We start from the raw sequence: 16091 nt of genomic DNA on the forward strand, positions 1-16091 counted from the left end.
GGGGTTTCCTGATAGACAACAAATTCATGTAAACATAAGAAAAAACTCCTAACTGTAAATGTGCTCAAACCTTGGAACAGGTTACTCAGAGAGGCTGTGGAGTCTCCATCCTTGGAGATATTTAAAAAACAATTAGACATGGCCCTGAGCAACCTGCCATAGGTGCTCTGAGCAGGGAGTTGGACTGGATGATCTCTAGAGATCCCCTCCAGCTGTGAAATGGCACAAAGCACTGATTGACTGATACTTAAACAAGCATTGTAGAGTAAGACGGTGAAAGGGAACATGTAATCATCACTTTGACAGGTAACAATTTCGGATGATACACCAACAGTCATATAAGGCAGAGGCTCTGTTTTGTCTACCTTATTGAAATAATTTGAGTCTAAAATAGAACTTCTGGATCACTTTTTTTACTTTAAAATACAGAATTGTAAAGCAGGGAATAGAATGAACAGTGAAGGTTCTTGTTAACAGAGATGGACCAAATATTTCAGCCTCTAGCATTCCTTACTACTGAACATGATGTTGACTTTCCTGTTCAGAGAAAGCTTTTTAAATACGATGGCTGGTGGTGAACTTCTGACCTCCAAACTTCACAATTCAGGATAAGGTGTCCAAGTTCACTTCAATAATGTTATCCTTTTCAGAAATGCTCTAGAGAATTGCCATGGTAACCCAGACATAAATGTGTGAATACAACTGTAGACAAATTCCTCACTGATTTTTCTAAAGGCATTGAGGCACAGTGGATACTAGTGAGCTCACCAAAAGCATAATCCATCACTGCTTGCACGCAGGAGCCTGCTGAGACTCACATTGTCATCTGTTACAAAAGTTGACCCTTGATGATAGGCTCATTGTAGATCTGTGTTATGTAGCTTCATAGAATTAACTGCATCTGGGAAGATGTCATTCAATTGTTTTATGCCATACTAGGAGAATGAGCATTAAATGTGACTACAAACAATATATTGAATATTTCCACATGTATCGTAAGGGCACAGTTATGTTTTTGCTTTCTTTGACAAATAAGGAGAGAATTATGTGGCCAGAAGATTATATTCAAGGACTAAAGAAGGGTGCTATAATGATTAATCAAACAAACAAGTCCAGCATGTGACTTTCCTTCATGGAGCCATAAGGGTCATTTATTCAATAGTTTTACCATGGGTAGGTCTGAGAAACAATGCTCAGATGAAGGTCTGTTATATAGAACAGAAGTAAACTGTAAAAAAAAAAAAAAAAAAAAGAGGACTTGGAAAGAAAATCTGTGATATTTTGATGAACAAGCAGCTGGGAGAAATAATGCTGGAATTTAGAACATCCAGTAATAAAATGACCTGAAGAGTTTCTACTAAGTATGTATATTTCTTCCAACAAAAATCACTAAATCACTGCTTGATAAATAGGCAATTCTATTTTTTTTCTTTACAAAAAAAGTATGGTAATCTGGTATGACTGATTAACTAGGACCAGTGATTGCATCTGTAATATGTTCACTATTAACAAGGAAAATGTGGGTAAAATAATATATATAAACATTTTAAGAGTTAATTTTCTGAAACCTAGGTAAATTGGGAGTTACGAGACTTCCTCAGAAGAAACACTGAGTAAAAGAGGAGGGAAAAAAAAAAAAAATACTGTTATGGCTGGCCGAGAAAAGACTATCTCATAACACAGAAAGAACACAACTTTGATTAAAAGTTATTTCAGTGGTAGAACCAAGAGCTGAGTTAGAGGCAAAAGAGAACACATCAAAAGTAAAAAAAAAAAAAAAAAAAAGGGAAATTATTAACAATAAAAACAAGTCAAAGTTTATGAGATAGTTAAAATTGATTTAAAAAATCTGAAAAAAACTCAGAAGAGATTCTGTGAATGTCAGGGATTTTAAAAAGTGTTAGGATAAATTTACAAATGTTATGTCTCACTGCTTTTGAAAATAGACAGGCCACACAGTTTGAATCTGTTTTTTTCTAAAAAATAATTCAGGGAAAGATGTAGGGATGATAGTTAACAAACAGTATAACTATTAACAAAAAGTGTGATGGTGATAATTGGTGTTTAAAAAAGGAAGCATCAAATAGTTCAGTGTAGTCAGAAAAAATAAAACTGGAATAAGATACTGAGTATAATCAGTCTTCAAAGAAGGTGGCAGGTTCTTCATGTTATATGTACAAATATAAACTTGAGTCACGGGTCTCAACAGAAGGGTAAACATGCAAAATAAAATATCTTACAGTATATAAGTATTCAATCTGGCACATTTAATAGCCTGTAATTGTTTTAGGTTCTGTGAATATTTTCTGTATTTCTGGTTATTTTTCTGCTATGCACTGATAAAATGGTTAACTCTTCCTTTCAGTTTCACAATACCAGAAACTGTCCATGTCTTATGTGTCGGAGAAGGCCCGCAGATAATCCTTTCTAGATCAGACCAAGACTGTTAAACTGTTGTCATACGTTTACATTTTTTATTGTACAGACCATTGTCTGTGTCAAGGTTCATCAATCCAGATTGCTTTGGATGAATATTTTACTGTGTTTCATATTTTGCAATGGAATTGGTCTTTAATCAACAGACTTCGCTTCACAGAAGTATTGCTGAAGGAATACCCTCAGAAAAGTTTAAGAAAGGTCAAAGTAAAGAAGCCAGCTAATCTTTACATTAGGGTCTCAGAACAGTAATTGCTGCTGCGGTTATCTATTACATTATTGTTATACTAACCTTCATAATAAAGTAATATATTTTATTATAATATTATATGTGATCTTATGGTGATTCAGTACCCATTTTTAAAACTGAGTGACGAAAGAGCATGATTATTTGCAAGTGTATACAAATAAATATGCCTACCTAATAAATCCTTCCTCAACATGTAAAGATAAAATTATCTCAAAATACCTTTTTTTCTAGAGAACAAGTCTTACAAGGAACAGCTGAGGGAAATGGGGCTGTTCAGCCTGGAGAAAAGGAGGCTGAGGGGAGACCTTATTGCTGTCTACAACTACCTGAAAGGAGGTTGTAGCATGGAGGCGGTTGGTCTCTTCTCCCAAGTAACAAGTGACAGAACAAGAGGAAATGGCCTCAAGTTGTACCAGGGGACGTTTAGATTGGATATTAGGAAAAAATTCTTCACAGAAAGGGTTGTCAAGAACTGAAATAGGCTCCCCAGGGAAGCGGTTGAGTCACCATCCCTGGAGGTGTTTGAAAGATGTATAGAAGAGGTTCTTAGCAACATGTTTTAGTGCCCGTGTTGGGTTAATGGTTGGACTCAATGATCTTGAGGGTCTCTTCCAACTAAACGATTCCATGATTCTATGATTGTTTTAGGACAGCAATAGTATGCACAGTTAGTATATCTACTTATGGCATTATACTCTATCCATCATACTTTAATGAGTGCACTGCTTTAGCAGGTATGCATTTCCTCAATTTCACTTTTAACCACAGAGGAAAATTCTGTTTCTGGATGATACAAAGTGGTTTCAATGAATGCTTACCTTCTGCAAACACACACAATGCATGTCATTGCTTATAAATATTTTTTTTTCTTTATTTTCTTAGTGAAGTCTCTTACATCTCTCATCCTCCAGTGCCCAAAAGAACAGAAAAATAATATAGAATTTATGCTATGAGATGACCACTGTTGAAAAGCACTTTGTGTTTTTCCACAAGAGTTACCTTTTAATGCTGAGTTTCTTCAAGAATAGTTTGCAATAGGCCACTCACATAGGCATTCCACTGCAGGAGTACAGCCTTAGTCTGCTAATATTTTTTGTAACCTATTGCTGGCATTTACAGATAAAAAAGCCTGTACAGACATGTAAGTAGTAGTACTCCTTTCTCTTTTTTTTTAAAGCCACTTACACTTTACACTTCAAAAATCGTAAATAGCTTTATTTCCTGTTAATGGAGTAATTTATATAGTACCTACTATCTACATTGACAGCACTTTTTATCCACTAGCAAATGTGAGGCATTTACTGAATCAATTACTTGAGTTATGAAGAGGAGCACAAAGCCTCATTGCCACTCCATTCTTCTCAATAACAAAGGAGAAAACACATTAAAAACTAGCATTGATGGGTTGTTGTGAGATTCAGTCAATGAGCACTCCCAGAGTTGAAATTAAAAGGCAGTTAGGAGAAAATTGTTTTCTCTGGTCATCAGTCACAATGTGAAAGGCCTTTTTCACAATGATTAATTAAAAGCTGAAAAAAGTCTGAGCTTTAATAAAGTGTCTGGATGGGTTTTTGGTAGCATCATGAGTTAATGGACAGTGGCTTGCCTTGACTAAGTGTTATTGCTCTAGTCCATAATTTCATCTTGAAAATGGGTAAGGGAGTGAATCTTCCTCTTAGTAATTGAGTATTGATTTGAAAATAAATGACACTGAAACTCCCACTGAACTGTCAGGATATATTCTGGACAGCACTGACAAGAAATGGCTTTTGGTTGGTGTGAAAGTTATGGATCAGCTTGATACTTAAATACATAGAGTTCCACTGCAATCTATCTTCTGATTTACCAAGTTTCAGATGGTCAATATATGACATTGCAGAGGAAATAACATTTATGTGCCTGAAGCGAGAGCAGAGAAACATTGTGGCCTTCTTTTTGAAACATTTCTTTCAATTTGTGAAGCTATTTAAAAAACAACAGCAAAACTTTGGTTGATGCCTCAAATAACTATTCCCACATACAGACATTACATTTGTAACTATTTTAAATGTGCTTACAATGAAAGTGATTAATTTAACATATGCACATTATCTTAAAATAACTTGGTGGCATGCAAGCGGTGGCAGTGTGGACTGTGTAACCTGAGAGATTATAAAACTGACAGTCACCACCTTTTAAGATTTTAAGTGCTATAGTCTCTTGGCTGTATTAAAAGGTATATAACCAACACTATAGAAAGCATTAAAACTTTCACTAGTGGTATAAAATTGACATAGGATGTAAAACTTAAATACTATAGTGAAAGGTTATAGAAAGAAAATAAAACTCGGACTTTTTTAACCTAGTAAAAATAAACCAGTTTTAAAAGTATTTAAATGCCAATTGTAAATGAAATTAACAGGTGTTAAGCATTTTAGACACTAGGATCAGAGGGGTCTTTGCATCCCTCTGAGGTCGCTCTAAGTTATGGATGGCAATATCTTTTCATTAGGTGTGATATCAAAGTGAATTAAAGAATTAGGCCTTCAGTTCCTCAAAATAAAGTGAAGGAAATTGAATATACAGATGCTGAATGGTGAATCACCTAAACACAGCCAAAAAGAAACAAGAAGTACAACTGTATCTTCACAGCTTTCATCTGAATGAAATCTGGCTTTTTTCCTTTTGAAAACATGTTAAGACCTCATTAGTTTTGTTGCAAAACTTGGTGGTACTTGCCTTTATATGATGTATTTATACAAGAAATTGTACAGCTGATACACGTCAGCTACAGCTAGCATGGATAGCATACACCCAAGAAACATAAGCTCTCATTTTCTATATCCTCCTCTTTCTGTGAGTTCAAAGTCCTTCAATGTTTCCTGAGCCTCACTCCATTCCCCAAGGAAAAATTTCATGAGGTCTGGGTGCACATGGGAATGGATGTTCAGAAATGATGGCTAGATTATGGGATCACAAAGCCAGAATGGAATATATCTCCACAAGATGTTGTTTATGATTCTCACATTAAACATAAAATATATATTTTCTGGATGAGGAATCAAAATCTAACAATCTGAAAGAAATGAAATGTGCCTTCTTTTTGCCTATTATTTACTGGAGTTTTACTGATCTTAATTAAATTAGACAAATATCTTCAGGAGATCTTCTTTGGCTAGGACTGACACAAAAAACTCAGTAAATGCTTTGGCCCTGATATCATATGTCGATAGCTGTTCCCATCCAGTCAGTAATGTCTCATCATTTTACTGCTAATTTAGAATCAGTTCCTCATACACTGCTTTAGGAATTTATTGTTTTGGACTGATGGAAAAAAAATAGGTTTAATATTTATGTTCTCTATAGACTCTTGCTGAGAACATATTGCACTTCCCTTTTCCCCACACACACTCATTACCAAGCTGTACAACTGAGAAAGTTAAGGGATATGGAGTACAGTTGCTTCAGAGACCATGTTTTGGAGCTGCTTATGCAAGTCATGGCATGAATGGAAGAATGGTTACACTAATTTAGCAAAAAAAAAAAACCAAAAACCTTAATTAACAACATTAATTGTTTACAAGTGTGTTCTATAAAAGACACAAATTGGATGATTATCAATTATCTTGCAAGACTAGAATTTACTTTATTGAAGTTATTAGTGATAAAATAGATTCTTTTGAATGCATTGAGGAAATTTCCAGCATATTTAACTGAATCAAATTAACATGCTAAAGCATCAAAAGTAAAATACAAATTTTACTTAGCTGATCATCATGATGGGTCTTATAAAGAACTATAAAGACAATATGAGAACAGCAAAGATCATCTGTTGAATTATGAACCAATAAAGGAAATATTTCCAGTAGGTCAAGTCTGACAACTTTGCCTAAGTATATCTGTCAGATTTAAACAAATCACTGATATTTCTTAGCCAATTACAGTATAGAAATACTTCTCTCTTCCCTGAATGTATCTTCAAAGTACCTTCACTAGATAAACACTTCCTTCTATTCTTCTTTCATTTATTGCAAAGTTTGGAAAAGCAAAATTAAGGCCTGAAGTTTTGGAGATATTTCTTAGGAAAAAGCAATGGGTGTTATTTGTGGCTTGGTGTCTAAATATATAAAAAAGATTGGTCATAAGTAATTTAACCAAGGACACATAGGATGTTAATCACAATCTTGTCTTCCAACTACTCAGCTAGTACTTTAATTGTCAGCAAGCTGTAGTGGGCATGAATTCAACCACAGCATTCATAAGAAGAATATTTGGAGATCACTGGATTTAGAAGATATACATTTGAAGACTCCGAACTGGTTTCTACAAGTTTCTCTTATAATTTCCTTTCCTTCCTTTCCTTAGTTTTGCAGTAGTGAGAGGATCATTCACTGATTCCAGTGCAGTAGACCACTAATGGTAGTGATGTAGAAAACAGTAATAGGAATATGAAGGTTTGTAGGGTAGAGAATAAATTGGAACATGAAGTGGGAAAAGGACAAAATAAGTTCCTTAAGAATATCTGGAAGAATGACATCTGTAAACTGCACCTAGATCAAGGTTATCAGGATCCCTGCATGCAGCATCTCTGGACACCCAGATCAGTAGACAAGGAGTAATGAATAAATCCTAGTGACCCACAGAGGAGGGACAGGATGGAGAGAATGATTGCTACCAGCTTCTGAAGTGTGGTCCCCAACCAAATATGAGGTCAGAAGACATGATGACATCCAGTCAGTTGTGTCCTCTGTGTCTCATGAGGAATCTGACTACAACACTGGGAAGCTGACTGAAATCTGGACAGACCTTGAGAACACACGTGTCTCCATGCTGCTGAGGGCATAGGGGTGTTAACAGTGTGTGAATGACTAAAAACAGGTTTCACTTTCAAACAAGATTGGGCACTGAGAGTTGCTAGGTTTTTGTTACAATGTCACAACAGTAGTTCTTGCAATGGAGGAGGACAGTTACTCTTGGTTTCCTGGTTGATCCTTGGAGGTCACACAGGGTATAGTGAGTATTTGGGCTCACTCAGTAATTCTGTCAGTCGGCTCAGCTCCTGGTTGGTGACAGTACATTTAAAAGGATGCTTTTTCACATTGTTTTGAAAAGGATTTGGCAGGTTTTCCTGTTGAATTGTCAACCATTTTAAAGGGGTCATGAAGTCAAGTGTGTCCACTCACCAGCACAGGAAAAAGGAAACAATCCTGTTTTCATAAGAAATCCTTCTTTCAAGTTTTTACTTGTGATACATATATTTGAAATTGACAGTTTCCAGCATTGTCTGTTCCTACTGCAGCAGAGAATCCAACAGGAGACAGAAATCACAAGTTAGACATCACTGTGGGGCCGGCTCCAGTTCATGAAGAAACAGCAAGCAGAACAGCAGGAATTGTATTCAGTGCTAAGTCACAAACAGATGGTAGTGATTTCTTCAGGGCTTCAAATTTTACTTTATTGTGCACCAGAGTCTAGAACAGGAATGAGTTTTGCACTCAGGGATGTGAGAAAGCATTCTGTGTTCTTTTACCATTTACAGCCCTGAGCTCTTTTACATTTACATCTCACCTTTTACTGAAAGAATTCAAATCAATAGCTCTGACTTATCAGAAATACATCACACTGTAAACTATTGTTTTATTAGTAAGAAGGAAGAAAGAGAAATAGGAAAAGACAAGTTATAATCATCCCGTTGCTGTTATTCCACAGTGAACAGAGAATTTAAAATGCATTGGGCTGCAAAGATAGCATACAAAAAGGAACATGAACCTTGCACACAACGAGAATTTGAAAATGAAATTTTCTAATCAATGTTGAAATTAAGTATGTGCATGTGTGAAGAAAAGGGAAATATATTTTCCAGTTAGCTCCCCTCTGAATGCAAAATACGTCAAAAAGAGAAAAGAATATTTGCTATTTGAGACACTTTTTTTTTTTCCCTTTATTTTAAGATAAAATATTTCTGCTATGTGTTTTAGACATTTTTCCTTGGCTATGCAGAAGCATAAAAAGTATACTTATTTTGGAAACAGGATTCCCTGACTTCAGCTACAGATTATGTTGAGTCCTAACTTAATGGGTGGATAGATCTGTACTGCCAGTGCAAGTACCACAAGCAACTGCTGATTCAGGAACACTTAGATATTTTTGCTTGATGACAGGAACCCTGATGCAGATAACTGGATATAAATTGAAGATGGCATAGTGCAAAGTGAAAATTCCTGTTGCTAGAGATGGTATTTTTTTTCAGAATATCTCTCAATACTGTCATTCTGTGATGGAGAGCTCCATTTCACTGGGATACAGATTCAGTTAAGTTTTCTTCATGAACATGTAACTTTCATAAGATGGACTTAAGCAAGGCAAACTTTTTTTTTTTTTTTTTCCTGCTTTACATATCTTACTTTGACTAGAAATATAAGACATCATAGTAGTATGCAACAGAACAGCATTATCTGAAAAACTGTGGGAGTTTCATTTCCCCAGGAGTTGCTGGGTAACATTGTACTGTTTCACTCCCCAATTCTGACAAGAAAAATAGTTTGTGATGTGATACATCACCTAAAATTATCTCTTTTACAATCTATTTTAACAGCGCAGGATAGTATCTTAGAGACACATTAAAAAAAAAAAAAAAGGAATTACTTCTGCAAATTGTTTTTGGCACTAATCAGCTTCTTAATGAACAGCTGTCATATATAATTTTGCAGTGGCTCAAAGTGACAACTAACAGTTGTTAGTATGTAAAAAAAAACCCTCAGAAACAAAATGTAGTTGTTCAGTTCATTAGTCACTAAGATTATAAGTTAAAAAAACCCTCTTATTCTAGGCAGAATAAAATGTCCTTATTTTTTCTTATTCCTTTTTCATACTTATAAAATCCATATTTAAGCAAATTGAATTCTCATGTTCTTAGACTGAGACTGACAGATAGAATTAAAAAGAAGAAATCCACTGCTAAATGAACCAATGCTTTTGTAAATCTCTTCTCCCTTGCTTAAAACTATTTGTTTCGAGATATATATTTTCATGTAAAGACAAATTCCTTTTACTATTGTTTTATGGCTGCTTTTATAGAGCTAATTTTTCTGAAAGATTAAGAATTGACATTATTCAGGCTTTGTGACAGAAACATTGTGACCATGTGAAATGCACATTTTGTCAGTCATAAAAGCCTCTGAATAAAACTTCAGCTAAATTTTTTAGCAGTACAGTTCTTGCAGTCAGAGATGAATTAACACATGGATTTTGTGAAGCAGAAAAGGGTATTACTGCTTCATCAATAGCAATCATACTAGTTATCATTTTGACTCTTCCTTTAAGCAGAGTAATTTTTTATGTTAGTAGAGAACTATAAACCCAAGGATCAGGTTCTTTCCAAGAAAAGAAGAGGTAAAGGCAAAATATAAGAATATCCAACTTGTTCTGTCATGAGAGTGCTTCTCGCTGACGTGAGAAAAGTATGAAATAGAGCAGCTTGCAGCCTGATACACCAGGGTAGACATTGGAGACTGTAGGAGCCCACTGACAGGGAAGACCACCTGTTCTGACAACAGTTATGTCCAAACCTTAACCAGGCCTTGCATGTTCCCCAGCCAGTGCCTGGCAAGTTCTTCCTCACTTCTGAATCCATGTAGGCATATGTGAATGGGCCAAACAAGTATTGTTTATGTCATTCAGTTTTCACAATTACATTTTTTTTCCTTGCTTTAACAAGTTTTTGCCCACTCATTCTGTAGGGAGCAGCTTTTTGCAGCATTGCAGTTAATTCAGTCAACCCACAGCTCATTCAGCTCTATAATCTAAACAGCACTTGTGACTTGGAGTGTCTGTGTTCAGAAAAAAAATCCAAGTGAGTAGCAAAAGCTATTATAATATCTACAAGTACTGCATATATATTATAAATACATATCTATCCCTGTTTTTTTCATCATTGATGATTTTAACTAATTGCAGAAGCATCGAAGACTGCAACAAAGTAAATTTCTGAGCACCATTTGTTAAAAATCAGTAATCTATTAATTTCCATTATCTTTCATATTGTCACAGGAAGGAACATCGGTTCTCACTGTAACTTACATGGAAACACATAGATGTTTTTAAATGAAGACAAGGCTTTTAAGTGATATCTTTCATAGACAAAGTAATATAGTTGGAAAGCAGACTGTTTTGGACACACAAGCCTTCTTCAAGTCTGAAATAGAAGCAGCAAACTTCAATGAAAATACTTCTGAGTTTCAGAGCTTAAGAAGGAATTCTGGCAATATTTTCAATAATAGGTAAAATACCAATGAGGTTGAGAAGTGGGTGCTGATGTGTGAATGTCCTCTGCCAGGAAGTGAAACCGCAGCAAAGACAACCTGTGATGACCTGGAAATGATGGTACCTGAAATAAGGATATTAAAGCATGAAAACAAAAGCAGTTTAAGCCAAGGCCAAATAAATAAGCTCTTACTTCTTTCCTTGACTATTTCTCTCCTTCCTTCATGCTTCTGTCTCTTTCCTAGCACCAACGTTATGATTAATGTGAACTCATGGTCAGTGAAAGCCGATTTCTGACTAAAGGTGGGTCACACTTACGCTGAACACTGGAGTTTCAGGAAAACATCCAGGTACCTGCACACTACATAATTGTCTAGGTTCCTGCAATACAGCTAAACCAGAAGATCTCTCAGACAGTTCATGGGACCCAGATGTAGTTATTCAGAACACAGAAAAACAGTAGATTACTTTGTGGCACTAAGGCTGCTCTTTTGAAGGATGATCAAACCAGCAGTCTTTAAACAATTGTGTATTTCTGTCTCTATGTCTTGTTTGTTGTCATTATAATGATATTTTTCTGAGTGTATTTCAAGATTAGCATGCTTTTGGCCACATTAGGCACAGTAATAAAGGTTTGTCTTAAAAAAACACCAGAAACAACAAAACAGTAACTTGATGTGCTGCATAGACATTACTGTATTAAACTTGCCCACCATGGGCAGCTTTACTGTCTTTGCTGTACTTTCATCTATGACTAGCAAATTAAAAAAAAAATATCGACCTGATGTTAGAAAATCATCTTACCTCTTTAAAATGGAAAGGAGTTTCATTTTCCCAAGTATCAAACCATAGAACGAGAGGAAATAGCCTTAGGTTGTGCCAGGAGAGGTTAGAAATTAGATATTTGGAAAAACTTCTTCATGGAAAGGGTTGTCAGATATTGGAACAGGCTGCCCAGGGAAGTGGTGGAGTCACCATCCCTGGAGGTGTTTAAAAGATGTATAGACAAGGCTCTTAGGGACATGGTTTAGTGCTACGTTTAAGTATGGTTGGACTTGATGATCTTAAGGGTCTCTTCCAACCAAAATGATTCTACGATCCTGTGATATATGCCCAAAGTTTCTCATGAGGAGGGAACAGTAGAGAGGTAGTTCTGACCTCAGCTCTCACCTACGATATGCTGTGGTAGTGCTACCTCCTGATGCAGCTTTGGGGGAAGGTGGAGGGAATGCTCTGAGGTCTGTAATGTGCCCACATAATACCCATGTCTGAGGAACAAACTTGCGTGGCCCAATTGTCAGGCTGTGGCCTATGTTCTCTCAAAGGAGCTGAAACAAACTGTCACTGCTGAGATTGTCTGGAGACATTTCCCTGCATCATCATGCCTATGATTCCTCTTTTTAGTTCATCTTACTCACTTGATCATATGTTTACCTCCTCTATAAATGAACACACTGTCATTGCTTGAAGTTTTGGGGAAAAAAAAATGCCATGTAATTTTGGTTTTGGCTCATGATTTTAATTAACTTCTTATTTTGAAAAGTGAAATGAAATGGCAATTTAAAAAATATATAAATCCTTTCAGTATGTTTTTATTTTGGCATTCATTTCTTTGCAATCTGTATGCTTTAATGAAATATTAATTTCTTTGTTATTTTTTCTGAAAAATATGTGAAGAACAAGTGACATATAAAGCCTGTAGTAGAAGAATCAGCTCCCTGTTTCCACTGTTAAGGACTCAGTATTCCTGGGAGGGCAGCCACGAGGGGGCAATGGGATCCCTGCAACTGGCATAGGTCAAACTTGATGCAGGTAAGAACAGTATTTCACACACATTAATTGGTGCCTTTTGCTACAGAAGAGTTTTTCTGAAATTCCTTTGTGAAACCATTCTGTGTATAGAACCATCCGGGGGTATAAATGTTATGTTTGCAAAGTACCACAGAACAAGCTTACAAGAATGTGTTTCCATGGATTCTCTCATTGAGAGGTGAAGAAAATAACCAAACTCAGGAAAGTTCTGCACTGAACTATGTCTTTGTGGTTTTTAAGTGCACAGCCATAAACTTTCAGGTTTCATCTTACAAACAGTTGAAAACACGTACATGTACTGAAACTGAGTATTGGTTTCCTCTGTCTGCTAGAACCACCTTAATTTCCATGCATTTAAAACGTCACTAATTAAATAGTCTGATTCTAATCCCTTTCCTTTTATTCCCATTTGCTACCTTGAAGGATTTGAGGTTGTTTTCCCTCCCATACTGTCACCTTTGGAGAGGTGAGTAGAGATGTCACAGCTACCATCTGTTCCCAAGGATACCTGAAGGAAACATTTGATTCTTGCAGCACACTGGTCATGCTGTTTTGACCTCCAGCTTCCTGATAAGACAGATACATTATGTTTTCAGCCTCCTATGAAACATGAGGAAATTTTTTTGTTTGGAGTTTTTTCCCAGTGGAAAAATGACATTTTTCACACATGCACACAAAATTGCTTTCTGTCAATAAAATAGGCTTTCCCCCTCCAAGGTGAAGTAGGATGTTTAAAATCTGAAATATTTCAATAATGAGATTGTTATGGTGCCTCAGGGGAGTTTTAGATCCCTAGTTTCTTGTTCTTCTCATCTTATAGCCAGGCCCCATGTGAACACTGTATCCTTTATCAAGGACCAGGAATAGGAAGTCTTGTAGTAAAACCATAATTGTTTCCTGCAAATTTGGCTCATATTCTCTCATAGTGATCCATGGCCACAAACTCTAGCATAATGCTGGTATAATTGATTGAATTTTATACAAGAGGCCGATAAGTTGAGGACAGCACAGACATGAGACAGTTGAATTAAAAAGGCTTGAAGTACCCTACTATTTCCAATTTACAATGTTGTATATTTTCTCTAAAAAAAAATTAAATAAATAAACAAAAAACATCACCAACAATAACCCCACAATTCATGTTTCTCTATAATAAGGGTGGCAAAACTTATGAAGAGTTTTCCCATGGACATTAAATTGTCCTTGTCGATTTTACCCCTCTCCTGTATTGCAGATTCTTGTTTAAAATGCAAAGGACTTAACAAGATTAGTGCAGAAGAGGAACTGGCAGCATTGAGGAAGCATACCTTTCTTGTCTAATGTCTGAGTTGCAGGCAAAAATGATCATTAGTATTAAATAAAATTTCTTACTTTTCCTCCCATTGGAGCTATGTTTAAATATTTAATATGAAAATGCCACAGTTCTGTCAAATCCATTTTTTTAGTAAATTTTCTTTCATAAGAGGTACTCCAAGGCTCAGAAGAATATGTTGGAAAAAATGAAACAGGTTTGTGGGTGTTTTCTATTATTATTTTTTATTTTTGTTGTTGTGTTTTGTTTGTTTGGTTTTGTTTTTAAATAACAACTTAAAGATATGTGTTTGAAACCAGCACTACATAGTTAGAGTCTAACGTCATATGCGTCTCCTATCATATCAATGTTAACAACAACATAGTACACCATAGGGAAATATCGCAGCAAAAGATAATTAACCTGCCATTTAATGTTCCCTTTTGCCTGCAGTGAAAGACCAGAAAAATGCTGAGCAGCAGACTGCTGAAGGACCTATGTGATATAGTAAAAGACACCCTATCAATAAAGGTAGATTATTAAGGGCCTAAAAACATATTTTCAGTACTCAATAACTTTAAGTAATTTGTCTCAATTATTTACCAAATCAGATGTTTTTAAAAAGACAGTTTATTGCTTAGGCTTTACTAAATCAAAGATGTCAATAAAGGGTACGCAAAAAACCCACCTATCTTAAGGGATTTAGGGTCCCTTCCTTTTCCTGTTGCAGGGCTCTTGCACTGGGACTTAGGAAACAGACTAGATAAGATCAGAAGTCTATTCCTTTGACAGCTTCTGTCATTTCTTTGCTTCATATATCTTGTCCCAGACAACTCATTATTAACTTCAGTTTGTTCATGTAAGTAGCATACCAATGAAAATAATGTATACCAATGAAAAGGACACATATCAAGGACATTGTAGTTAGCAAAGCTGAATGGTCAATTTAGATAATGTGAATGAGGCCAGTAAGGATTTTAGGGTAGGCTTCATTTTATTGCCTCTGACATGGCACAAATATGAACATACTCGAAGCCTATGTCATGGCAGGCGACAGAAGGTGCATTTACTCTGTAAAATATTTACAATGGGAATAGTAATTACTGTGACAATAAAATTTTCATTATTTAACATTTTTTAAAACTACTATGACTTGTCCCTTTCCTATGCAAATATTTTTTCAGACTTCATGGTCTTTGAATGTATCTGTTCCTTAAAAGATTCAGTAATTTACAATATTCATTTCTGTATCTAGTGCTTAGAAGATATTGCTGGCAGTGAAGTTCCCTAAATCTTTTGTCAGGTGTAAAGGAAGCACTCAAATGACACATTAGATAAGGATTTATCTGTGCTTTCATACCTATGCACATGTAACCTACCTTAAAAGAGGTAGGCAGACCACTCTTTCATTAGTAGGTTCTTATTCACAGAGAAAGATAAGGACTTCTGCCAACAAGCTATATAAGTCCTTTAAATGTAGGAATACTTTGCTTGAATGTTTCGTGGTCAGCTCATGAATCCATCCTTCCCAACATGACGTGTGTGAGAAGTTGCTTAGTGCATGTTTGCCACACAATTTTGCCTGTAATGCTAGGGAAAGCAAAAAATTGTCAGATTAACAATATTTTTCTTGTATTTTTATATCAAATTGGGTAATTGACCATGAAGAGAATTCATGCATATGAGTTACCTCCTATTTGAATCAAAGAGACCCTGCTTGGTACAGCTGTTTTCCTAGAAGGTTAGTGCAGGTTCACAAGCATTCCTTAGTGCAGATTAGTTTCTGTGTGAAGTGTTACCATATTTAGAAATATGTAAGAATTTATGAGAATGCAAAATGCTGTGTCAAATAGTTATTTGCTCAGTGTTTCTCAGTAGAAAAAAATGAAGAAAACATTTCCTTTAAAAGATTTTAGCTATAATAATCTAAGTGAATATGGAACATACAAAAGCTATTATGTATATGATATCGAAATAACTGGCTTAGGTCTGTGTAAAAATAAAATGATAATCAGCCTTTAATGTCTGACATTGTCGAGACAATAATATAGATTTCCTATA

This window comes from Nesoenas mayeri, assembly GCF_963082525.1.
Source record: "Nesoenas mayeri genome assembly, chromosome: 2".
NCBI lineage: Eukaryota > Metazoa > Chordata > Aves > Columbiformes > Columbidae > Nesoenas > Nesoenas mayeri.